The 21348-nt window shown below is 38.5% G+C and overlaps 1 long non-coding RNA gene across 1 annotated transcript in view; it reads left to right on the top strand.

Annotated features, from left to right (window-relative positions):
• Positions 1–613: 613 nt before the first annotated feature.
• Positions 614–21348, top strand: part of LOC126438134 (uncharacterized) — a 55396-nt gene continuing 34661 nt past the window's right edge. Inside the window, exon 1 of the long non-coding RNA XR_007581013.1 lies at positions 614–1013. This is a non-coding gene — a long non-coding RNA (uncharacterized LOC126438134). The remainder of the gene's footprint in view (positions 1014–21348) is intronic.

Below are 21348 nucleotides of genomic sequence, written 5' to 3'. Positions count from 1 at the left end.
CGTGAGTAGCTGCGGAACGAGAAGTCTTGGGTTCAAGTCTTCCCTCAACTGAAAATTTTATTTTCGCAAAGTTACGATCTGTCCGTTCGTTCATTGACGTCTCTGTTCACTACAATAAGTTTAGTGTCTGTGTTTTGAGGCCGCACCGCAAAATCGTGCGATTAGTAGACAAAAGGACGTGCCTCTCCAATGGGAACCAAAAACATTTGATCGCAAGGTCATAGGTCAACCGATTCCTCCACGGGAAAACACGTCTGATATATTCTATACGACACTGGTGACGGCATGTGCATCAAATGACAGGAATATGTTGTCGACCCACCTAATTGTACACTTGGCGAATGGGTAAAAAGATTCTTCTACCTTGCACGATTTAGGTTTTCTTGGGGATGTGATAATCACTCCCAAAAAAGTGATGAAAACGTAAGAGTTTGTCACATAAACTGAAAATAAAAAATTAAATTTTTCACTCGAGGGAAGACTTGAACTTATATTAGACTGTGCTTGAACCTAACACCTCTCGTTTCGTAGCTGCTCTCGCTAACCACGAAGCACTGATTAACTTGACAAAAACACAGTATTTTTCCTGATCCAGTTGCCAGGTATGAACGGTTTCAGAATTTAGACCAATTACCTGTGTAATCCAGTCATCTATTGCCAGGGATGTCGGCTGAACAGAACGGGATTCTTTGTCAAAAGCAAATACCAGAGTATTCTTCCTGAGGTTTGTAGCCATGGTTAATCCAGCGAAGCAATTTCGGTTAAACAACCGAAATTCCAAGTAGCAGCAGCAAGACCAGAAAGAGCGATCAGATCACAAGGAACAGGAACGAACACGGAGATTAACGGACGGACGGCACTCGGCAAAGCACAAGTACAGCGATGTAAACACTGAAGTGCAGCGCAACAGTTAACAGCGGCCACTCGCGAGCGCGGCTGAAACGGAACTGAGACCACGGCGCTGCTTGACTTTCAGCCTCCTTGATGTTGCTTATCTTCGCAAGGACTACTCAGTTTGTATATTTTACTAATTTTTTTCATAGTTCCACACAACTTCTTCCTGTTTTCTCGATTGATCTGTGTTCAGTTTTTCAAGGCCTATCTACTGTGCCAACGTATAATTAAATCTGAGGGGGGTGTGATGGGGAGGTTCCCTTGTAAGAGCGCTATATGATTCCCTGTTGGGACTACGTTTCTATTTAGTTCACCTGCTATATTCAGAAAGTGATTATTAAGTACTGTACATATATGCGACTTATCAGTAACACGTACATCCCCACTATGCACTGATTCTATATTCTCGACCTGTCTCTGCAGACCAGCCACTTCCTTTACGACTGACCATATGGTTTTAATTTTATCCTGAGACTTAGCTATTCTATCTGCATACCACATACTTTTTGCCTTCCTAATAACTTTTTTAAGCAGCTTACAATACTGTTTGTAATGGGGTGCTGCATTTAGATTTTGACTGTTTCTAACGTTTTGATATAATTGCCACTTCGTTCTACAAGATATTCTTATCCCTTTAGTCAGCCACCCAGGCTGCCTGTTTGTGCTAGTACCCTGTTTTGAACGTTCTAACGGAAAGCAACTTTCAAAGAGCACGAGAAAAGTCTTGAGGAAAGCATTATATTTATCGTCTACTGTATCAGCACTATAAACATCTTGCCACTCTTGTTCCTTGATAAGGTTTACAAAAGTCTGTACAGCAACTGGATTAGCTTTCCTAAAAAGTTGGTAACTATATTTAACATGTGTTGCAGCACAAAAATCTTTTAGACTTAAAATTTGTGCATCATGATCTGAAAGGCCATTCACCTTTTTGGCAACAGAATGCCCTTCTAATAATGACGAATGAACAAAAATATTGTCTATGGTTGTTCTACTGTTCCCTTGCACTCTCGTTGGAAAGAGTACGGTTTGCATAAGATTATATGAATTAAGGAGGTCTACCAGCATCCTTTTCCTTGCACAATCACTTATACAATTAATATTGAAGTCACCACATATAACTAACCTTTTGTATTTCCTATAAAGTGAACCAAGAATCTCCTCTAGCTTTAGCAAAAATGTTGTGTAATCGGAGTCTGGGGATCTATAAATAACAACAGTAAGAAGTTTAGCTCCACTAAATTTAACCACACCTGCACAACATTCAAACACCTTTTCAGTGCAGTACTTTGAAACATCAATTGACTCAAATGGGATAACGTTTTTCACATACATGGCTACTCCCCCACACCGCAATGAATATTCACAACATGTTGTGGCATCTGTCTGCTTGGTTAGGAATGGTGCAAGTTTGATTTGTGGTGATTTTTTGTAGGCAAGAAGAGAGGGGCAACTACCTTCCCCTGCCCCTTAATGGCTACATCTTTGATACAAAGTATTGCATACACCTGATATTTAGCCTTTCTTAATCTAATATGTTTAGCTTGAATCTAGCCTTCAAGACATTCTTTTGTAACCATAATTTTCAGCCCTTTAAGTGCTCTTATGACCAGATTACATTGTCACTGCCAGAAACTGAATACAGTCAGGCGAGTTTACATTAACCACAGTTATTTACTTTCCTCCACTTGCGAAATGAACTGAGCTGCTGGGAAATGGCCTTCTGTTATTAGTTATTCAGTTTTATTGGTTTATCTTCAATGCAATTTATTTTCAAAAAAGTATTACCCATCGACCATATGGTATGAACATTTATGCATTCAGGGCATAAATTTGCTATACATGCTCATTTGAGGCATGAAAAACATATTTATAATAAAAAATAGCTTTTTAAATTCAGTGAACTTAGGCTTTTCACCACTGTAATCAAACCTAAATGTCTTATGGATCAGAAACTTTAATTTTAAATGGAAAGAGGGATACTGAAGTAATTCAAAAGAAAGAAATTTCATGAGAAGATCCTGACACAGTAAACAATGCCCTTCTTTTAATGATAACCAACCCAGTTGACATATGTCAATAGCACTCTCTCCTCTATTTTGCAATAATACAAACTCAGCTGCCCTTCTTGAATTTTTTTGATGTCTTCCACCAGTCCCAGCTGATGTAGATCCCACACCACACATCAGTACTCCAGAAGTGGACAGGCAAGCATGTGTAACCAGTCTCGTACACCTGTTGCACTTCCTAAGTGTTCTGCCAATAAACTGCTGCAGTTCTTGGTTTGCTCTCTTCTCAACATTGTCTATGTGATTGTTCCAATTTAAGTTATTTGTAATTGTGATCTCTAAGTATTTAGTTGAATTTATGGTCTTTAGATTTCTGTTGCTTATCGAGTAATGAACCATGGACCTTGCCGTTGGTGGGGAGGCTTGTGTGCCTCAGCGATACAGATAGCCGTACCGTAGGTGCAACCACAACGGAGGGGTATCTGTTGAGAGGCTAGACAAACATATGGTTCCTGAAGACGGGCAGCAGCCTTTTCAGTAGTTGCAAGGGCAACAGTCTGGATGATTGACTGATCTGGCCTTGTAACAATAACCAAAACGGCCTTGCTGTGCTGGTACTGCGAACGGCTGAAAGCAAGGGGAAACTACAGCCATAATTTTTCCCGAGGGCATGCAACTTTACTGTATGATTAAATGATGATGGCGTCCTCTTGGGTAAAATATTCCGGAGGTAAAATAGTCGCCCATTCGGATCTCTGGGCAGAGACTACTCAAGAGGATGTCGTTATCAGGAGAAAGAAAACTGGCGTTCTACGGATCGGAGCGTGGAATGTCAGATCCCTTAATCGGGCAGGTAGGTTAGAAAATTTAAAAAGGGAAATGGAGAGGTTAAAGTTAGATATAGTGGGAATTAGTGAAGTTCGGTGGCAGGAGGAACAAGACTTCTGGTCAGGTGACTACAGGGTTATAAACACCAAATCAAATAGGGGTAATGCAGGAGTATGTTTAATAATGAATTGGAAAATAGGAATGGGGGTAAGCTACCACAAACAGCATAGTGAACGCATTATTGTGGCCAAGATAGATACGAAGCCCACACCTACTACAGTAGTACAAGTTTATATGCCAACTAGCTCTGCAGATGACGAAGAAATTGAAGAAATGTATGATGAAATAAAAGAAATTATTCAGATAGTGAAGGGAGACGAAAATTTAATAGTCATGGCTGACTGGAATTCGAGTGTAGGAAAAGGGAGAGAAGGAAACGTAGTAGGTGAATATGGATTGGGGCTAAGAAATGAAAGAGGAAGCCGCCTGGTAGAATTTTGCACAGAGCACAACATAATCATAGCTAACACTTGGTTTAAGAATCATGAAAGAAGGTTGTATACATGGAAGAACCCTGGAGATACTAAAAGGTATCAGATAGATTATATAATGGTAAGACAGAGATTTAGGAACCAGGTTTTAAATTGTAAGACATTTCCAGGGGCAGATGTGGACTCTGACCACAATCTATTGGTTATGACCTGTAGATTAAAACTGAAGAAACTGCAAAAAGGTGGGAATTTAAGGAGATGGGACCTGGATAAACTGAAAGAACCAGAGGTTGTACAGAGTTTCAGGGAGAGCATAAGGGAACAATTGACAGGAATGGGGGAAAGAAATACAGTAGAAGACGAATGGGTAGCTTTGAGGGATGAAGTAGTGAAGGCAGCAGAGGATCAAGTAGGTAAAAGGACGAGGGCTAGTAGAAATCCTTGGATGACAGAAGAAATACTGAATTTAATAGATGAAAGGAGAAAATATAAAAATGCAGTAAATGAAGCAGGCAAAAAGGAATACAAACATCTCAAAAATGATATCGACAGGAAGTGCAAAATGGCTAAGCAGGGATGGCTAGAGGACAAATGTAAGGATGTAGAGGCTTATCTCACTAGGGGTAAGATAGATACTGCCTACAGGAAAATTAAAGAGACCTTTGGAGATAAGAGAACCACTTGTATGAATATCAAGAGCTCAGATGGAAACCCAGTTCTAAGCAAAGAAGGGAAAGCAGAAAGGTGGAAGGAGTATATAGAGGGTCTATACAAGGGCGATGTACTTGAGGACAATATTATGGAAATGGAAGAGGATGTAGATGAAGATGAAATGGGAGATACGATACTGCGTGAAGAGTTTGACAGAGCACTGAAAGACCTGAGTCGAAACAAGGCCCCGGGAGTAGACAACATTCCATTAGAACTACTGACGGCCTTGGGAGAGCCAGTCCTGACAAAACTCTACCATCTGGTGTGCAAGATGTATGAGACAGGCGAAATACCCTCAGACTTCAAGAAGAATAAAGCAGGTGTTGACAGATGTGAAAATTACCGAACTATCAGTTTAATAAGCCACAGCTGCAAAATACTAACGCAAATTCTTTACAGACGAATGGAAAAACTAGTAGAAGCCGACCTCGGGGAAGATCAGTTTGGATTCCGTAGAAACACTGGAACACGTGAGGCAATACTGACCTTACGACTTATCTTAGAAGAAAGATTAAGGAAAGGCAAACCTACGTTTCTAGCATTTGTAAACTTAGAGAAAGCGTTTGACAATGTTGACTGGAATACTCTCTTTCAAATTCTAAAGGTGGCAGGGGTAAAATACAGGGAGCAAAAGGCTATTTACAATTTGTACAGAAACAAGATGGCAGTTATAAGAGTCGAGGGACATGCAAGGGAAGCAGTGGTTGGGAAGGGAGTAAGACAGGGTTGTAGCATCTCCCTGATGTTATTCAATCTGTATATTGAGCAAGCAGTAAAGGAAACAAAAGAAAAATTCGGAGTAGGTATTAAAATCCATGGAGAAGAAATAAAAACTTTGAGGTTCGCCGATGACATTGTAATTCTGTCAGAGACAGCAAAGGACTTGGAAGAGCAGTTGAATGGAATGGACAGTGTCTTGAAAGGAGGATATAAGATGAACATCGACAAAAGCAAAACGAGGATAATGGAATGTAGTCGAATTAAATCGGGTGATGCTGAGGGAATTATATTAGGAAATGAGACACTTAAAGTAGTAAAGGAGTTTTGCTATTTGGGGAGCAAAATAACTGATGATGGTCGAAGTAGAGAGGATATAAAATGTAGACTGGCAGTGGCAAGGAAAGCGTTTCTGAAGAAGAGAAATTTGTTAACATCGAGTATAGATTTAAGTGTCAGGAAGTCATTTTGTAAAGTATTTGTATGGAGTGTAGCCATGTATGGAAGTGAAACATGGACAATAAATAGTTTGGACAAGAAGAGAATAGAAGCTTTCGAAATGTGGTGCTACAGAAGAATGCTGAAGATTAGATGGGTAGATCACATAAATAATGAGGAAGTATTGAATAGGATTTGGGGAGAAGTTTGTGGCGCAACTTGACCAGAAGAAGGGATCGGTTGGTAGGACATGTTCTGAGGCATCAAGGGATCACCAATTTAGTATTGGAGGGCAGCGTGGAGGGTAAAAATCATAGAGGGAGACCAAGAGATGAATACACTAAGCAGATTCAGAAGGATGTAGTTTGCAGTAGGTACTGGGAGATGAAGAGGCTTGCACAGGATAGAGTAGCATGGAGAGCTGCATCAAACCAGTCTCAGGACTGAAGACCACAACAACAACAACAACAATCGTGTAATCAAAATTTAGCAGATGTCTTTTAGTACCCACGTGGGTGACTTCATACTTTTTTATTATTATGAGTCAGTTACCACTTTTTACATGATATAGATGTCTTGTATAAATCATTACACATTTGGTTTTCATCAGCTGATGACCTTACTGATGGTAAATGACAGCATCATCTGCAAACAATCTAAGAGGGCTGCTCAGATTGTCTCGTACGTCATTTGTGTAGATCAGGAACAGCAGAAGATCTATCACATTTCCTTGGGAAATGCCAGTTATTACTTCTGATTTACTCGATGACTTTCTGTCAGTTACTATGAACTGTTATCTTTCTGACTGGAACTCATGTACCGAGTTCACACAACGAAAACAATACTCATTAGGCATAGAATTTGTTTAGAAGACAATTGTGAGGAATGGTGTCAAAAGCCTTCTAGAAATCTAAAATATATGTCATAAGTCTGACATCTGCTATTGATAGCACTCATTACCTCATGAGAATAAAGAGCTAATTATATTTTACAAGAACAGTATTTTCTGAATATATTGTAGCTATTTGTTAATAAGTCATGTTATTTGAGGTAATTCATAATGTTCAAACGTAGTATATGTTCCAAAATACCACTGCAGATGACTATTTTATATGCCATGCTGGATCACTCCTCTGCTAGCTAGGCTATGGAACAGCTGACAATTCTTGTTACCCTTGCTTGTACTGCTCTCACTATAACACATGCTATACAGTTGCAAATCATGGGCCTGCGATGCAAATTTTTGTTAGTGACACTGGGCGTTTTCAACCTCTATTATCATCATCTTGTGAAGTTATGATCTGAGATGTTCGTGAAGAACAACCAAAACTAGTCACTGTCCTTTAACTATGAATTGAAAATTGTGGTCTATGCGTTAAAAGATTTTACATTAAAATTTTTTGTTCAGTAAATTATATTAAGACTGCCACCTCCTCCCTGACATCTAGCTTCACTAATAATTAGGTTTATTTCCAGAGTGTTGTGTTATTAGTACCTCTGAATTTCTAAAGACTTGTAACAGAGTACTTTGCTATTCAGCGTACTACTTGAGAGATCTTTTTCTCCATATTGTAATAAGAATACTTTCCAGATCACTGCAAATGGATATAATACACAATGTGTTTCACAGTACACACTGTTGACATTTTAGTTAAATAAACTCTCAGAATCTCAGGTATTAAACCAGGTGCCATCATCCAAATGGTCCAATATTTCAGGATGCTAACTGTCCATTTTCAGGTAGCCATGGCCATCCGCACCACATACTATCATCTGCCAGGAAAGCCTAAAAACACAAATGAATTCTTGCTTCTTCAGTGCCATGGTTGAACTTTAAAAAATTTAGGACGCTGTCATTTGTTCAGCAACAGGTAGAATTAACTTACTGAACAATGGTAATTGTAGTAAAAATCCAAACAATTTTATCTCTCTCTCTCTCTCTCTCTCTCTCTCTCTCTCTCTCTCTCTCTCTTTCTCTCTTTTTCTCTCTCTCTTCCCCACCCCAACCACAGCCACCTGACCACCTCTCTCTTGATACTTCCAGTTTTCCCCAGATATGATTCAGTAACCGCCATGAAACATGGAACTTGCCGTTGGTGGGAAGGCTTGCATGCCTCAGTGATGCAGATAGCCATACCGTACGTGCAACCACAATGGAACAGTATCTGTTAAGAGGCCAGACAAATGCGTGGTTCCTGAAGAGGGGCAGCAGCCTTTTCAGTAGTAGCAAGGGCAGCAGTGTGGATGATTGACTGATCTGGCCTTGTAACATCAACCAAAACAGCCTTGCTGTGCTGGTACTGTAAACAGCTGAAAGCAAGGAGAAAGTACAGTCCTAATTTTTCCAGAGGGCATGCAGCTTTACTGTGTGGTTAAATGATGACGGCATCCTATTGGGTAAAATATTCTAGAGTAAAAAAGTCTCCCATTCAGATCTCCAGGCAGGGACTACTCAAGAGGATGTCGTTATCAGGAGAAACAAAACTGGCATTCTATGGATTGGAGCATGGAATGTAAGATCCCTTAATTGGGAAGGTAGGTAAGAAAATGTAAAAAGGGAAATGGATAGGATAAAGTTAGATATAATAGGAATTAGTGAAGTTTGGTGGCTGGAGAAAAAAGACTTCAGGTTAGGTGAATACATGGTTATAAATCAAATATGGGTAATCCAGTTATATGCCAACTACCTCCACAGATGATGAAGAAATTGAAGAAATGTATGATGAGATAAAAGACATTATTCAAGTAGTTAAGGGAGATAAAAATTTAATAGTCATGGATGACTGGAATTTGACAGTAGGACAAGTTGTAGGTGAATATGGACTGAGGGTAAGGAATGAAAGAAGAAGCTGTCTAGTAGAATTTTGCACAGAGTGTAACTTAATCATTGCTAACACTTTGTTTAAGAGTCACAAAAGAAGGTTGTATATGTGGAAGAGACCTGGAGGCACTGGAAAGTGTCAGATAGATTATATAATGGTGAGATAGAGATTTAGGAACCAGGTTTTAAATTGTGAGACATTTCCAGGGGCAGATGTCAACTCTGACCACAGTTTATTGGTTATAACTAAAGGTTAAAACTGAAGAGACTGCAGAAAGGTAGGAACTAGAGGTTGTATGAAGTTTCAGAGGGAGCATTAGGGAACAATTGACAAGAACAGAGGAAAGGAATACCATGAAAGAAGAATGGCTACTTTTGACAGATAAAATAGTGATGGCAGCAGAGGATGAAGTAGGTAAGAGGATGAGGGCTAGAGGTACTGAATTAAATTGATGAAAGGAGAAACTATAAAATGTAGTAAATGAAACAGGCCAAAAGGAATACAAATGTCTCTAAAATGAGATCAACAGGAAATGCTAAATGGCTAAGTGGGAATGGCTAGAGGACAAATGTAATTATGTAGAAGCATATATCACTAGGGGTAACATTGATGCTACCTATGAAGAAATTAGAGAGACCTTTAGGGAAAAGGGAACCACCTGTATGAATATCAAGAGCTCAGATGGTAAACAAGTCCTAAGCAAAAAAGGGAAAGCTGAAAAGTGGAAGAAGTACATAGAGGGTCTATACAAGGATGATGTACTTGAGGACACTATTAAGGACACAGAAGAGGACATAGATGAAGATGAGATGGGAGATATGATACTGCGTGAAGAATTTGACAGAGTACTGAAAGACCTAAGGAGAAACAAGGACCCAGGAGTGGACAGCATTCTGTTAGAACTACTGATAGCCTTGGGAGAGCCAGCCATGACCAAGCTTTTCTATCTGGTGGGCAAGATGTATGAGACAGGCGAAATACCCTCACACTTCAGGAAGAATAAAATAATTCCAATCCCAAGGAAAGCAAGTGTTGACAGGTGTGAAAATTACTGAATATCAGTTTAATAAGTCATGATTGCAAAATACTGACACAAATTCTTCACAGATGAATGGAAAAACAGTTAGAAGCCAACATAAGGGAAGATCAGTTTAGATTCCATAGAAATGTTGGAACACACAAGGCAATACTGACCCTATGACATACTTTAGAACATAAGCTAAGGAAAGCAAACTTACATTTCTAGCATTTGCTAACTTGGAGAAAGCTTTTGACAATGTTGATGAAATTTACTCCCTTTCAAATTCTGAAGGTGGCAGGGGTGAAATACAGAGATTAAATGGCTATTTACAATTTGTTCAGAAATCAGATGGCAGTTATAAGAGTTGAGGAGCATGAAAACAAAATAGTGGTAGAGAAGGAGTGAGAGAGGGTTGTAGCCTATCCCTCATGTTATTCAGTCTGTATATTGAGCAAGCAGTGAAGGAAACTAAAGAAAAATTCAGAGTAGGAATTAAAATCCACGGAGAAGAAATAAAATCTTTGACGTTTACCAATGACACTGTAATTCTGTCACAGACAGAAAAGGATCTGGAAGAGCATTTGAACAAAATGGACAGTGTCTTGAAAGGAGAATGTAAGATGAACATCAGCAATAACAAAATGAGGATAATGGAATGTAGTTGAATTAAATCAGGTGATGCTGAGGGAACTGAATAAGGAAATGAGCCACTTAAAGTATTAGATGAGTTTTGCTATTTGTGAAGCAAAATAACTGAGGACGATCAAAGTAGAGAGGATATAAAATGTAGACTGGACATGGCAAGGAAAGCGTTCTGAAGAAGAGAAATTTGGTATAGATATAAGAGTGAGGAAGTCCTTTCTGAAAGTATTTGTATGGGGTATAGCCGTGTATGGAAGTGAAACATGGGCAATAAATAGTTTATACAAGATGAGAATAGAAGCTTTCAAAATGTAGTACTACAGAAAAATGCTGAAGGTTAGATGGGTAGATGATGTAACTAATGAAGAGGTACTGAATAGAATTGAGGATAAGAGGAATTTGTGGCACAACTTGACTAGGAGAATGGATCAGTTGGTAGGACTTGTTCTAAGGCATCAAGGTCTCCTCAATGTAGTATTGAAGGGAAGTGTGGAGGGTAAAAATCATATAGGGAGACCAAGAGATGAATATACTAAGCAGATTCAGAAGGATAGAAGGATGTAGGTTGCAGCAGTTACTTAGAGATCAAGATACTTGCACAGGATAGAGTAACATGGGGAGCCTTTAATCTCCCCCCCTGCCTCCTTCCTGATTCCAATTTATTTTCAACATTAAACAATGTCCATCAAAGTCTTTTATGATGGTTTGAGAGGAGCAAAGCTTACAATAAACTTTCTAGTTTACTTAGCTTGTCATGTTGAGTTGGCTCCAGTTGTTCTTGTCTAGGGTTCTGATTGTTGAAACTGAAAAAATCACATCAGGTCCTCAAGGTTTGTTTGAATTAAATAAATCTGAAGATTGTTGTTGCTGCTTTTTTATGTAAATATATTTTCTCATATTTTAGTATACCATACAGTATTTTTATTTTTCATGTTAACAGAGCTGGAATTACATTGTTCGCGCAAAAATACATCTGATTGCACCTCAGAGACATGTTTAGGACTCTCACACTGAGTGGAAATAAAAATATTCCAAAGGGCTTACAGTTTTTCTTATCAAATGAATTTCTATTAGTTTCTGTTACATTATTAATTTCAATTATTATATCATAAATGAATCCAGAAATAAACATACTAAACAGTACAGGATTGTGTAATTAATAATACAAATTTTAAGTGTGCCAATAATTCGTAATTTCGCATGTTTCAAAGAAAATAATTTCAACTGTACTTACAGGTTATAAAATCAAAACTAAAATATTTTGTTAAGTAATTCCTTTTCTTAAATTTTATCTTGAACTATAACATATGGTATGCTACTGTGTATAAACTTATATGGAAGTTTTCAGAAAAGCAGCTGAGATATTATTGACCTGTCCAAAATTCAAAAAATAATACTTATATCAACAACTACTGTTGAGGAAAAGTATATCTACAGCAGTAGTTGCCATTACAACATCCCCCTGATATAATATGGAAATAATGTGTTTACAATATTTTGTGACCTACTGTAAGGTTTGCCAAATGGTGCGCAAAATAATGCCAAAAGGTAGAATACAGATTCTCAAAGTTAAATTCTGAAATTACAAGAAAATTTAAGGTTGAATGATCATCACTTCCCTATGAACACAAGTATAGGTTAGCTTACAAAAAACTGCAAAAGGCATCTGACAAATTTCTGCTTACAATAAACAGAGTTCTTGTTGCATACAATTTGTCTATAGTCCAAATAAGTGTGAAACCTGAGTAGTGAAATGGTAAAATTAACATATGGCAACAATTTCCAAAATTGTGGGCAAAATTCACATGAAGTTGCGCAAAACATAACAAAAATATCTACTATGCACGTCACAATCTATACTTATGTAAGGACATTGCATTCAAATTTTCAGACCTATGGAACATTCTGTTCCATAACAAATTAAACAAAGTCAAAACTGCAACATTGCAACACTAAACTATAGAAATAAGTGCAGAGACAACTTGATGTACTAGAATTAAAAATTGCAAGTTTACATCTATGAAGTTACACCTTCAAAATCATCAAAAGAGAAGAAAAAATTTCGGAGTCTAAGTGTATGATGAGTGAGCCAGCTCAAAAACTCTCAATGATGGGTACTGCCCAGAAGAATATACTTGATCACAAGTAGGAGTATAGCACAAAATTAATCAGGTACATAAACCAGAGTATGTAAGGATATGTTGGCTCATGAGAAGAGAAAATAATGAAAAATATTAGGGCTTATGCTTACAATGTGTGGACTGACCCATGTATCCAAACCAAACCGGGTACACACCGGCAGAAATGTTACAACACTATAAAATGAATAAAGTTCATAATCATATATCAATAAGTTCAATAATATGTAAAGAATAATTAGAGGAGGCACTGTTGCACTGTGTGATACCGCTTCTAGGCTTGATAATGTCCCCAATTCAGCACGGAAAAGAGTCAACAACTTTTCTCACTTACGGCGTGTCCAGGTGAAAGCTAAATAACTCAATCTTAGTACCACTGAAAATGCCTGGGGCTGGCTGGATAAAAAAGGTGAAACGAAGGGATCAATATCCCTGCATACCCTTGACTCTATGGAACCTAATCCGTCAGGGGTTTCACCTGGACATGGCGTAACTGAGAAAACTTGTTGACTCTCTTCTGTGCTGAATTGAGGACATTATCAAGTCTAGAGGCAGTATCACACAGTGTTAACATAATGTCTCCTGGGACTAGTTATCTGCCTGGTGCTCTGAAGTTCAGTTGAGCTGCACTCCACATATGTGTGTGGCTATCTCCCTTATATCATGATTGGCCTGTGACACTACACAGCTACGTTGGAAGCAATGTGCCTAGTGATTTTTGTTCTGACAATCCTGATGCCATGGTGCAATTTGTGTCACAAATCTCTTCACCTTTTGTCACTTACTGTATCAACTCTATAGACAATACAAGGAGGGAAGAGAGTTGTAGCTGAAGGATAGTGCACCCGACTGGTCGGTGACTGTGACTGATTTTAGAATCATGTGAAGGTATACACAGTAGGAAGCACTATCAGCAGTTTCCGTCATTTTCTACAGTTTTTGTTGGAGTGAGACATGAGGCTATGTTTGAGCAGCATTTGCCAGTATTACAAGATCTGCACATTAAGGGCTGTGAAACACATTTAAGCTATTTGGAGTGTATTTTAATTAATCAGTTACATACTTTCATTGCTCGTAAAATTCAGTGTAATTTTGAAACTAGTTACGTAATGTGTAGGCAGTGAAGCCATACTTGGTCAGTCGTACACTATATAGTAAACTGAAACAGAAGAAGTTTTTCAACAATGAAACACAAAATATTTGTAAACTAGCTGAGTCCCTCTGATTTCATAACAATTTTCCCTGTCTTGAAAATGGAAATACGTTTTAACTGCCAGTAGGCTCTATTTAAAATAGTTTTTGACTTGAAAATGGTTTCCGATAATACTTCTTAATTTGGTATCACTTAGTGGTTATTGGTGTACACTATAATAATAATGTAATACAAGCTATTTGTGGTGACCTTAGAAGAGTTTAATAAATTATATTACATGTCAGATCATAACAAGAGAAGTTAGCTGGATACCGTATGCAAGACAGCCTGCGTGCATCATAGAGGAGAGCTGAATGGTATATCGAGAGCAAATAATACTCCACAAAGGAGCTGCACACTATTTGCTTTTTTGAGGCTGGTCAAACACGTGAACAAGCAGAATACTTGACATCTTACCAACGGTGCAGAGGGTCATTGTCAATGGAATCGTACAGAACTTTCCACAACACGTAATGGAAGAACCTCGCGTACGATATAGAGAGACAGTCAAGAACTAAGGAGATCACATGTCATGGGAAGGTTTCAAAGGAATGATCCAGAAAGAAATTAAAGAGAGCTGTGTGCAATCAGAGTCAGTTAATAACGTTATAAAAGAGTCATGCAGCAGTGAGTAGGGAGGTTCTCAGTGTCAGTACAGAGCATTCAGGGGGCAGGGATGCTCTGTACCAGCACCGGTAAACACTTCATCAAGTGTAAGAGAAGATAGTGACAGACTCTGGTGAACACACAGCAAATATAAGTTAAGTAGCGCTGTACAACATTCATTGGAATAGTGCTGAACAGAGACACTCTCTCTCTCTCTCTGTCCCAAAAAGTTAGACTAGTGGAATTTCATCAAATACCAGGACCAAGTTATTGCTTGGTACCTGTCACTTGTACAGTGGGTGAAATGGCCTGTAAGTACTAGTGATGCAGTTCCCAGTGTTGATTAGTTAGACCGAGTGGCCAGCAGTTAGCAGACTGAGTGACAACCAAACACTTGTCTCTGAGAGAGATCCTTTCTAATAATTATTGAAAGCATCTGACATTCTGATAAGTGGTTTTGGTCCAACACCTCACTGAGCAAATGTGTTCGTTATAACAACAAATTGGTTAAAAAAGAGTAATATCTTGCCTCTGCAGCAAAAATCTCTACCAAATCCACGAGAATTATCAATCTTCTGTAACCTAGCCCCCTACAACCCAGGAGATTTTCTCCCTCTCATCTCTGCTCTAAAGGTTCATAATACAGCAAACTAACACACAATGATATTAACATTCTGATTGCACCAAGAAAGGTAAGGAACCTGTGCCAGGTTGCGATGTATTAAATTAGTACAGACAAGATTTTCTTGACTGAAAGACTATTAAATTTGAGTAGATTATTTATTCCTAGGTACATGACCATGTAGTACCTGGGAACAGATTTTCACAACTGGAGTGACCTTATTCTATGGAGTGATTTTTGTAATTTCAGAAAAAAGACTGCAACAGGCACAGGGTGAATGCCAACATACCAAAATGAAATAAGGAAATACACTGAACTTCTATTACAGTGCTGGATAAATGGGAAAATCTATAAATTGTGCCAAGGTACAACACTGTCTCCTGGATGTCTCCAGATCTGTTCCATACTGATAGCCACATGCCACACTACCTTATCATTCAGTTAGGTGAGCCAAGCCAACATGGTGCAGCCCAGTGATAAAAGTGGAGATGGGTACTATTTTCTTTTGGTTGCACTACAGTATTGCCATGATACTGCATCACGGAGATGCTGACAAGTCCTTGCAAACAATCAAAAACTTAATTGCTTAATTTTATTTGTTTTAGCTGATAATTTTCAATTTGCAACTACTGTTTGTATTAAGGGTGGCCGAATTTTTTGTGGTTCTGATTGAAACTGTATTTCATTTGTCATTTACAACTGCAGGTGACCACCTTCTAATACAAGGTTTCTTACTGTTAGCTATCTCAAAATTATCCCAAGATAGAACATTTAACTCGGTTGTGGAAGGAGCCAGATGCATTCACCAAGAAATAACATGTACAATATTTTACAAAATTTTATTTCATCAAATAGCTCTAATTAAAGTGGTCAACTTAAAAAAATAATGAGGGATAACAATTATTTCATGTTCATGATAAGCAATTCATCCATACCTGTAAAATATTTTTATTGATCAATGTCTTGCATGACAGAAGACACTATACACTGCCATGGATTCGGGGTGTTAGCCCTACCATCAGATGTATCAGAAAATCTATCAGTAGAACAACATCATGCCCATGCCCAAAGAACTAGTAGGTGGACCATCAAATAACATCCCAAATTGTGCCTACGAAGAATTGCAGCCTGAGAAAATTCCTCTTGTCACAAAATTGTCACCAGGAATGCATGAAGCCAAATGTTGACAACAGCGCACCTGTGTGACCCATGGGGCTATGGGAAGAGTATTTCAATCTATGTTATAAATTAGTCAAATGTACGGAAACAAAGTTTTAAAAAAAATGTTTGGAATTTGAGGTCATCCCCAAGTATGTAGATGCGATGTTCAGACATTCGAAGAAACAGCAACCAGTGTATGCTAAGAGTCTGAAGGTTTGACGTTTATGTAAGGAAATCAATTAATTATACAAAAAGAAACCTTATGTCAATGTACTCTGCTTCCCGTACGCGAATGGGTCATACAAGCGCTGTGTACCTGAATTTGATTGCCTGCATTCCTGGTCGCAATTTTCCTGCAAGAGGCATTTTCCAAGGCCATGATTAAAAGTTGGGGCACTTTGCAGCCACACTTTGGGATATTATTTGGTGGTCCTCCTATAGTAGATATTTATCTACTTGTTGTATGGACATGGACATGTCCTGCTACTGCTGTATTTCAGATACGGCTGCTGATGAAGCTAAGAGCCCAACACCATGGTAGTGTACAGTGACTTCCATCATGCAAGACTTCGATCAATAAAAATATTTTACAACTTTGACAGATTTGTTTGTCATGAACATGTTGCAGAACACTTGTGGATGTCCCAAAAATAAAAATTTATAACAGTAATTGCCCTTTAATATGTGCACAATGTAAACATTAAATTAAATACAATTCCTTTGTAAAATCTAACTGCTCATAATAGCTTCCAAATAACCTCAGATTCCAGCCTCACAAAATCACAGTGGGCTGTCTCAAACAGGTTAATTATGATACACACAGAATCTCATTCTTCAGTAATCTAAAACACATGTAAGAACCAGTTGCAATATATGTCTTAAAATGAGAGAAGTCAGTATGTGCTTTACACTACGAGGTGCATTCAAGTTCTAAGGCCTCCGATTTTTTTTCTAATTAACTACTCACCCGAAATCGATGAAACTGGCGTTACTTCTCAACGTAATCGCCCTGCAGACGTACACATTTTTCACAACGCTGACGCCATGATTCCATGGCAGCGGCGAAGGCCTTTAGGAGTCTGTTTTGACCACTGGAAAATCGCTGAGGCAATAGCAGCAAGGCTGGTGAATGTGCGGCCACGGAGAGTGTCTTTCATTGTTGGAAAAAGCCAAAAGTCACTCGGAGCCAGGTCAGGTGAGTAGGGAGCATGAGGAATCACTTCAAAGTTGTTATCACGAAGAAACTGTTGCGTAACATTAGCTCGATGTGCGGGTGCATTGTCTTGGTGAAACAGCACACGCGCAGCCCTTCCCGGACGTTTTTGTTGCAGTGCAGGAAGGAATTTGTTCTTCAAAACATTTTCGTAGGATGCACCTGTTACCGTAGTGTCCTTTGGAACACAATGGGTAAGGATTACGCCCTCGCTGTCCCAGAACATGGACACCATCATTTTTTCAGCACTGGCGGTTACCCGAAATGTTTTTGGTGCCGGTGAATCTGTGTGCTTCCATTGAGCTGACTGGCGCTTTGTTTCTGGATTGAAAAATGGCATCCACGTCTCATCCATTGTCACAACCGACGAAAAGAAAGTCCCATTCATGCTGTCGTTGCGCATCAACATTGCTTGGCAACATGCCACACGGGCAGCCATGTGGTCGTCCGTCAGCATTCGTGGCACCGACATGGATGACACTTTTCGCATTTTCAGGTCGTCATGCAGGATTGTGTGCACAGAACCCATAGAAATGCCAACTCTGGAGGCGATCTGTTCAACAGTCATTCAGCGATCCCCCAAAACAAATCTCTCCACTTTCTCGATCATGTCGTCAGACCGGCTTGTGCGAGCCCGAGGTTGTTTCGGTTTGTTGTCACACGATGTTCTGCCTTCATTAAACTGTCGCACCCACGAACACACTTTTGACACATCCATAACTCCATCACCACGTCTCCTTCAACTGTTGATGAATTTCAATTGGTTTCACACCATGCAAATTCAGAAAACGAATGATTGCATGCTGTTCAAGTAAGGAAAACATCGCCATTTTAAGTATTTAAACAGTTCTCATTCTCGCCGCTGGCGGTAAAATTCCATCTGCTGTACGGTGCTGCCATCTCTAGGATGTATTGACAATGAATGCGGCCTCATTTTAAAACAATCCGCATGTTTCTATCTCTTTCCAGTCCGGAGAAAAAAAATCGGAGGCCTTAGAACTTGAATGCACCTCGTATAAGAAAAGGAGAACACTTTCTTAGTAATGTGAGCTGAAAACCAAGTATCAGAACCAAAACATCTCTTAAATCAGATGCCCCACTGAATAAAATGCAAATCTTAACTATGACTTAAACAACAAGATTTTACCAGGCATTAAAAGATTAAAACAACTTTGTCACATCATTTCAGAAACACCTTGCTAGACTTGAATCACAGGTTAGCCAAAATCTCTTTCTTTCTGTCTCTCTCTCTAAAGGCAACAAATCACTGATCTTAACAAAGAGCAGAACTGTAAACTATATCGTCTTTCAAAACAGTTTAAAGGAGAAATGCTTAGCAAGGCAAAGAGCCTCTTCATATATGTATATTTTGTTACAAAGAGTGGACCAATGAACATCAACATTCATACACCAAACTTAACACCACCCAGCCAAAACCAAAATGCAAAAAACAGGGATTTATCTGGATATAGAACATACCACTCACAATATACAACCAAACTGAATGCTCACAAATACTTTGAGACACCTAAGGGCTAGATCAGGGTGACACTCTATTTTGGAACCTATAATCATGATTTTAAAAAAATAAAATAACAAACAGATTATATAACTTTCTTTGGACCTTTATTGTACAGCCTTAAAATTGTATAATGCATTTTTAAAGAAAACAAACTTGCACTCAGAGGACGCAGCACAACATTAGTAAAAGGTGCCCTGAATGCCACAAATTTCAACCTAGAACAAATTTTCAAAAGCTACTTTGAAACTGACATAGTATGTAATACATAGGGATATTTTTAAAAATTTTTTTTAAACTAAATGACAGCACCTTGAAATAAAAGTCAATTCTTTAAAAAAAAAAGTCATTAAATGTGAACCAAAAATCAAAATTAAAAATATCTCAAATATCGTATGCACTACAGTAGAAAAAACTACTGACAAGTTACAAAAAGGTATAGTGTAATTGCATGTATATTCCATTAGTTATAGCTCCAACCAACTTGAAAAATGTTGTTTTAAAAAAAACAAGTGTTTAAAGTTTCAACATATCTTTTTTAATAATGAAACTGAACAAAACATCGTACAAGTTGGCTTTTTTTCTGCTGATGTCGAAACAATCTCATTTTGCCAAATTATATCGATTAACTGCCATCCACTTACAAAAATCATAACTTTTTTTTTTGCACTATTAGTATTACTTTTAGAACCTTTGTTATCTGTATAATTAACTTTTTTGTCATTTACAGGCACTCACATTTTACATTGTATAGAAAAACAAGCAAAATGACAAGTTAAGCAGATAATAGACAAGTACGTGCTCTCAGACTTTTTACCAAAACGAACCATTTTACAAAGAAAAATCACATTGAGAACAGTATTTTAGTCGATACTAATGCCATATGTGGCACTATCTACAACTACCATGACCCCTGTTCCATCAGTAACTATTGCTGTGTTACATCAGTTGCTAAGGACTCGGATGGGCGAGACGGCCATGCAATAAATCACTGTTTTAACGTATGTTAACATTTATGATACATTTTATATGAATGAATCTTAAAAACAGACTCTCTGGGGAACATTTTAAGCAAATTGAAATTAGGCTAAAAAGAAAATTTCTACTCTTGTGTACCCCCTTAAATGAACTGAATCAGTTGTTTACTTTCATATCAAGGCTGACAAATATTTCCATATCAAACTGTAATGCTCACTGATTATTCATCTGCATGATCCTTCCATCTTCTCACTGTGAAATCCCACAGGCAATATGATGACATTCTGCCAATTTATCAGATGATATTAGCTGCACTCATTGTGCCCATTGTCCTGTAACTGAAGCAGGCAGCTCATTCAAGCGTGCGCGCACACACCTGCTCATTATCTCGATGGTGAATTAGTTGAGCCGGCAAACATAACACCTTCCAGACAATGCTCAGTTTAAACTCGAAAGTACTGCTTGAACTCCACGTCGCATGCAGATGACCTTGTGAACATCTACCATAAATGCTGCTGCCGAGCTTTAGAGGTATCACCGTGTGTCAGCTTCACATGTGAACAGTTCCCTCGCTGTCCCACAAGACTCAAAGACTCACTCACCTTTGCATTCTGTGGAGGTGCCAAGACCACGAGCCAATGCACATACAGGACTTTAAAGCCTCATCACATGCCTTGCCACCCCGCCTAGAAGGCCGCTGGGGTAAACATTACCAAGCGACGCGGTCCTGATATCTTTGAATATCAGTAGTGGACAGGCTCAGTCACCACCTTTTAATACAAAACCTTTTATTTCTTTTTGTAAAGCATTCTCCACTGCACTAATCTATTCCTCGAAATACATGTTACCGCCAGAAGTTGCTTGCAGTGAACAATGCATTTTTGTTGACTACTTTCTGCAGGAAGTACCATTTTCAAGTCAACGTATGAATACATTGTAATAAAAACATCGTGGTAATTAACATTTATTTTGGTCAAGAAAATTTACATCAAGACTTTCTGTACTGTACAGAGGTGAACAAAAATATGAAAATACTGAAAATACAACACATTACCACACCAGTGTCAGAAAACTGGTGGCATTCGAAAGAAATTTCCATTCATCTTGGAATGGACAAACACAGGTCCTGTATGGGTATCAAGGAAATATTATAACATCCTTCCTGCAAAATTGTGGCAAATTCAGGAAATCGTTATAGCTGTGGATAGCAATCAAACTTCCTTCTCTCAAAAATCGACCCCAAAGTCTCAATAATACTGAGATCTGGTGGCTTTGGTGGCAAGAGAAGTTTCATTCTCATGCTCATAAAACCAGTCCTGGACTACACAAACAGTGAGAACAGGGGC

Source organism: Schistocerca serialis, unplaced genomic scaffold (assembly GCF_023864345.2).
Source record: "Schistocerca serialis cubense isolate TAMUIC-IGC-003099 unplaced genomic scaffold, iqSchSeri2.2 HiC_scaffold_1261, whole genome shotgun sequence".
Classification (NCBI taxonomy): Eukaryota; Metazoa; Arthropoda; class Insecta; order Orthoptera; family Acrididae; genus Schistocerca; species Schistocerca serialis.
The sequence above is the reverse complement of the archived record's forward strand: the minus strand, read 5'-3'. Positions and strand labels throughout refer to the sequence as shown.